A 6,755-nucleotide genomic window follows, 5' to 3' on the forward strand; every position below is an offset into this window, starting at 1 on the left:
ATCGCCGAACCTTAAGTGTGCAGACCCTGCGGGTTCGAGATCTATGTAGACATGACACGAGGCACTCCTCGGTCAATATCCAATAGCGGGACCTGGATGCCCATATTGGATCCTACATATCCTCCGAAGATCTTATCGGTTGAACCTTAGTGTCAAGGATTCATATAATCCCGTATGTCATTCCCTTTGTCCTTCGGTATGTTACTTGCCCGAGATTCGATCGTTGGTATCCGCATACCTATTTCAATCTCGTTATCGGCAAGTCTCTTTACTCGTTCAGTAATACAAGATCCCCTGACTTACACTTAGTCACATTTCTTGCAAAGCTTGTGTGTGATGTTGTATTACCTAGTGGGCCCCGAGATACCTCTCCGTCACACGGAGTGACAAATCCCAGTCTTGATCCATACTACCTCAACAGACACCTTCGGAGATACCTATAGAACACCTTTATAGTCACCCAAATACGTTGTGTCGTTTGATGCACACAAGGTATTCCTCCTATGCGAGTGAGTTATATGATCTCATGGTCATAGGAATAAATACTTGACACGCAGAAAACAATAGCAATAAAATGGCACGATCAATATGCTATGTTCGTAGTTTGGGTCTAGTCCATCACATGATTCTCCTAATGATGTGATCTAGTTATCAACCAACAACAATTGTACATAGTCAGAAAACCTTGACTATCCTTGAACAACTGGCTAGCCAACTAGAGGTTTGATAGGGACATTGTATTGTCTATGTATCCACACATGCATCTATGTTTTCATTCAATACAGAGTTATTGGATTTAGTGCACTCCGCACAACTCCCAGATCCGTCATGAACTGCTTCATCGAGACACGCTCCTTCGCTGCCTCCGAGGCAACCATGTATTCCGCTTCACATGTAGAATCTGCTACGACGCTTTGCTTGGAACTGCACCAGCTTACCGCACCCCCAATAAGAATAAATATGTATCCGGTTTGCGACTTAGAGTCATCCGGATCGGTGTCAAACCTTGCGTCGGAGTAACCCTTTATGACGAGCTCTTCGTCACCTCCATAAACGAGAAACATTTCCTTAGTCCTTTTCAGGTACTCCAGAATATTCTTGACAGCCATCCAGTGATCCACTCCTGCATTACTCTGAAACCTGCCTGCCATACTTATGGCCAAGCTGACATCCGGTCTGGTGCACAACATTTCATATATGATAGATCCTATGGCTGAAGCATAGGGGACGAAACTCATTTGTTCTCTATCTTCCGCAGTTGCTGGGCACTGAGTCTTACTCAATTTTATACCTTGTAACACTGGCAAGAATCCTTTCTTGGCCTAATCCATTTTCAACTTCTTCAAAATTTTATGAAGGTATGTGCTTTGTGAAAGCCCTATCAGGCATCTCGATCTATCCCTATAGATCTTAATGCCTAGAATGTAAGCAGCTTCTCCTATGTCCTTCATAGAGAAACTTTTATTCAAGTAATCCTTTATGCTCTCCAAAAACTCCACGTTGTTTCCAATCCGCAATATGTGATCCACATATAATATTAGAAACTCCATAGAGCTCCCACTCACTTTCTTGTAAATACAAGATTCTCCAACCACTTGTATAAACCCAAATGCTTTGATCACCTCATCAAAGCGCTTATTCCAGCTCTGAGATGCTTGCACCAGTCCATAAATGGATCGCTGGAGCTTGCACACTTTGTTAGCATTCTTTGGATCGACAAAAACTTCGGGTTGCATCATATACAACTCTTCCTTAAGGAAACCGTTAAGGAACGCCATTTTACATCCATCTGCCAGATTTCATAATCAAAAAATGCAGCTATTGCTAACATAATTTGGACGGACTTAAGCATCGCTCCGTCTCATTGTACTCAACTCCTTGAACTTGTGAAAAACCCTTTGCCACAAGTCGAGCTTTATAAATGGTCACATTACTGTCTGCGTTCGTCTTCTTCTTAAAGATTCATTTGTTCTGAATAGCCTTGCGGCCTTCAGGTAGTACTTCCAAAGCCCACACTTTGTTCTCGTACATGGATCCTATCTCGGACTTCGTGGCCTCCAGCCATTTGTTGGAATCCGGGCCCACCATTACTTCTTCAAAATTCGCAGGTTCATTGTTGTCTAAAAACTTAATTGATAAGACAGGATTACCGTACCACTCAGGAGCAGTACATGATCTTGTCGACCTGCGAGGTACGATAGGAACTTGATCCAAAGTTTCATGACATCATCATCAACTTCCTCCTCAACCGGCATCACGACGACACGGGTTTCCCCTTTCCCTGCGCTACCATCCAGAGGGTCCAGAAGTTCGACAACCTCATCAAGTTCTATATTCCTCCAATTCAATTCTTTCGAGAGAAACTCTTTCTCAAGAAAAGCTTCGTTTTTGGCAACAAACAATTTGCCCTCGTATTTGAGATAGAAGGTGTACCCAACTGTCTCCTTTGGATAACCTATGAAGATGCACTTTTCTGCTTTGGGTTCCAGCTTTTCATGCTGAAGCTTTTTGACATAAGCATCACATCCCCAAACTTTGAGAAACGACAACTTTGGTCTTTTGCCATACCACAGTTCGTATGGTGTCGTCTCAAAGTATTTTGATGGTGCCCTATTTAAAGTTAATGTAGGTGTCTCTAATGTATAACCCCAAAACAATAACGGCAAATCGGTAAGAGAAATCATAGATCGCACCATTCCTAGCAAAGTACGATTACGACGTTCGGACACACCATTCCGATGTGGTGTTCTAGGCAGGTCAAGTGTGAAATAATTCCACATTGTCTTAAGTGAGCACCAAACTCGAAATTCAGATATTCACCCCCACGATTAGACAGTAGGAACTTGATCTCTTCTTACGATGATTTCAACTTCACTCTGAAATTGGTTTAACTTCTCCAATGTTTCAGACTTGTGCTTCATCAAGTAGACATAACCATATCTACTCAAATCGTTAGTGAAGGTGAGAAAATAACGATATCCGCCACGCACCTCCACACTCATCGGACCGCACACATCGGTATGTATGATTTCCAACAAGTCACTTGCAGCCTCCATTGTTCGAGAGAACGGAGTCTTAGCCATCTTACCCATGAGGCATGGTTCGCATGTGTCAAGTGAATCCAAGTCAAGTGACTCCAAAAGTCCATCGGAATGGAGTTTCTTCATGCTCTTTACCCCAATATGACCTAAGCGGCACTGCCACAAAAACATGGCGCTATCATTGTAAACTCTAACTCTTTTGGTCTCAATGTTATGTATATGTGTATCATTGCTATCAAGGTTCACTATGGACAATCCTCTCACATTGGGTGCATGACCATAAAACATATTACTCATAGAAATAGAACAACCATTATTCTCTGATTTAAACGAGTAACCGTCTCGCAATAAACAAGATCCAAATATAATGTTCATGCTTAACGCAGGCACTAAATAACAATTATTTAAGTTCATAACTAATCCTAATGGTAACTGAAGTGAAACTGTCCCAACGGCGATTGCATAAACCTTGGAACCATTTCCCACGCGCATCGTCACTTCATCCTTCGCCAGCCTTCGCTTATTCCGTAGTTCATGTTTCGAGTTGCAAATACGAGCAACAGAACCGGTATCGAATACCGACGCACTACTACAAGAGATGGTTAAGTAGAGATCAATAACATGTATATCGAATATACCTGAATTTTCCTTGGCCGCCTTCTTATCAGCCAAATACTTGGGGCAGTTGCGCTTACACTGACCCAGTCCCTCGCAATAATAACATTATGTTTTAGGCTTAGGACCAGCCTTGGGTTTCTTCGTTGGATTGGCAACAGGCTTGGCGCTCTTCTTGGAGTTACCCTTCTTGCCTTTATTGTTTCTCTTGAAACCAGTTGTCTTATTGAGCATCAACACTTGATGCTCTTTCCGCAGTTCTGACTCTGCGACATTCAACATCACGAATAACTCGCCGGGTGACTTGTTCATCCCTTGCATGTTATAGTTCAACACAAAGCTCTTGTAGCCTGTTGCAGGAGTTCAATCCCCAGCTCAGCTAGACGGTTTGAGTACCTACACATTTTGAGCACATGTTCACTGACAGACGGATTATCCTCCATCTTGAAAGCATAGAATTTATCGGAGGTCTCATACCTCTCGATCTGGGTGTTCTTTTGAAAGATAAACATCAACTACTGGAACATCTCATATGCTCCATGACGCTCAAAGCGACATTGAAGTCCCGGCTCTAAGCCATACAAGACTGCACATTGAACTACTGAGTAGTCCTCCTTACGTGTTAACCAAGCGTTCTTAACATCTTGGTCAGCCGTAGTGGGCGGTACATCTCCTAGGGCAGCATTAAGTACAAAATCCTTCTTCCCAGCTTGCAGGAGCAACTTCAGATTACGAGCCCAGTCTACAAAGTTGCTCCCATCATCTTTCAACTTAGCTTTCTCTAGGAACGTATTGAAATTCAGGGTGACTGTCGCGTGAGCCATTGATCTACAACACAAATATTCCGAAGTGGACTTAGACTACGTTCAAGATAATTAGAGTTTAACTAATCCAATTACTTGCTAAACTCCCATTCAAAAAGTACATCTCTCTAGTCACTTGAGTGGTATATGATCCAAATTCACTAACTCAAGTCCGATCATCACGTGAGTTGAGAATAGTTTCAGTGGTAAGCATCTCTATGCTAATCATATCAACTATACGATTCATGCTCGACCTTTCGGTCTCATGTGTTTCGAGGCCATGTCTGCACATGCTAGGCTCGTCAAGCTTAACCCGAGTGTTCCGCATGTGCAACTGTTTTGCACCCGTTGTATGTGAACGTTGAGTCTATCACACCCGATCATCACGTGGTGTCTTGAAACGAGGAACTGTCACAACGGTGCACAGTCGGGGAGAACACAATTTTGTCTTGAAATATTAGTGAGAGATCACCTTATAATGCTAGCGTCATTCTAAGCAAAATAAGGTGCATAAAAGGATTAACATCACATGCAATTCATAAGTGACGTGATATGGCCATCATCTTGTGCTTACTGATCTCCATCACTCAAGCACCGGCATGATCTTCTTGTCACCGGCGCTACACCATGATCTTCATCATCATGATCTCCATCAACGTGTGGCCATCGAGGTTGTCGTGCCATCTATGCTATTACTACTAAAGCTATGACCTAGCAATATAGTAAACGCATGTGCAAACACAAAAGTTAGTTTAAAGACAACCCTATGGCTCCTGCTGGTTGCCGTAGCATGGATGCACAAGTCAATATTAACTATTACAACATGATCATCTCATACATCCAATATATCACATCATGTCATCGGTCATATCATATCACGAGCATACCCTGCAAAAATAAGTTAGACGTTCTCTAATTTGTTGTTGCATGTTTTACGTGGCTTCTATGGGTATCTAGTATGATCGCATCTTACTTACGCAAAAACCACAACAGAGATGTGCAAATTGCTATTTAACCTCTCCAAGGACCGCCTCGGTCAAAACCAATTCAACTAAAGTTGAAGAAACAGGCACCCGCGAGTCATCTTTATGCAACGACGTTGCATGTCAATCGATGAAACCAGTCTCTCGTAAGCGTACGAGTTATGTCGGTCTGGGCCGCTTCAATCGAACAATACCGCTCAATTGAGAAAAGACTAAGGAGGGCAGCAAATCGAACATCACCGTCCACAAAACCTTTTGTGTTCTACTCAAGATAACATCAACACATGAACCTAGCTCTAATACCACTCTTGGGGAACGTTGCATGGGAAACAAAAAATTTCCTACGCACACGAAGATCTATCATGGTGATGTCCATCTACAAGTGCAGATTTTTATGTACGTACCCTTATAGATCGCACAGCAGGAAGCGTTAAGAAACATGGTTGATGTAGTGGAACGTCTTCACGTCCCTCGAACCGCCCCACGATCCGTTCCGATCTAGTGCCGAACGGACGGCACCTCCGCGTTCAGCACACGTACAGCTCGCAGATGATCTCGGCCTTCTTGATCCAGCAGGCAAGACGGAGAAGTAGATGAGTTCTCGAGCAGCGTGACGGCACTCCGATTGTGGTGATGATCTACTCCTGCAGGGCTCCGCCCTTGCTCCACAGAAATCAGATCTATAGGTGAAACCGTGTTGTTTAGGCTAGAGTTGCACATGGCAAAGTTGTGTATCAAAAACCCCTAAACCACCACTATATGTAGGAGGGAGGGGGAGGGTATAGCCTTGAGGTACAAGGCCTCAAGGGTGCGTTGGCCGCCAGGGAGGAGGAGGACTCCTCATCCAATTCGGTTTGGGAAGGAGGAGTCCTCCTCTTCCTTCCCACCTCCCTCTTTCCCTTTTCTTTTTATTTTCTTTTGGTATTTTCTTTATGTGGCGCGGGCTCCTTGGGCTCACTCCCGGGTGGATGGGCCCCTTCCGGTGAACTCCCGAAACCCATTCGTAACTCCCGGTACACTGCCGGTAATGCCCGAAACTTTCCGGTGACCAAATGAAACCATCCTATATATCAATCTTCGTTTCAGGACCATTCCGGAAACCCCCGTGACGTCCGTGATCTTATCCGGGACTCCGAACAACATTCGGTAACCACACATATAACTCAACTATACTAAAACATCGCCGAACCTAAAGAGTGTAGACCCTGCGGGTTCGAGAACTATGTAGACATGACCCGAGGCACTCCTTCATCAATATCCAATAGCGGGACATGGATCCCCATATTGGATCCAACGTATTCTCTGAAGATCTT

This window comes from Hordeum vulgare, chromosome 5H (genome assembly GCF_904849725.1).
Source record: "Hordeum vulgare subsp. vulgare chromosome 5H, MorexV3_pseudomolecules_assembly, whole genome shotgun sequence".
Lineage (NCBI taxonomy): Eukaryota > Viridiplantae > Streptophyta > Magnoliopsida > Poales > Poaceae > Hordeum > Hordeum vulgare.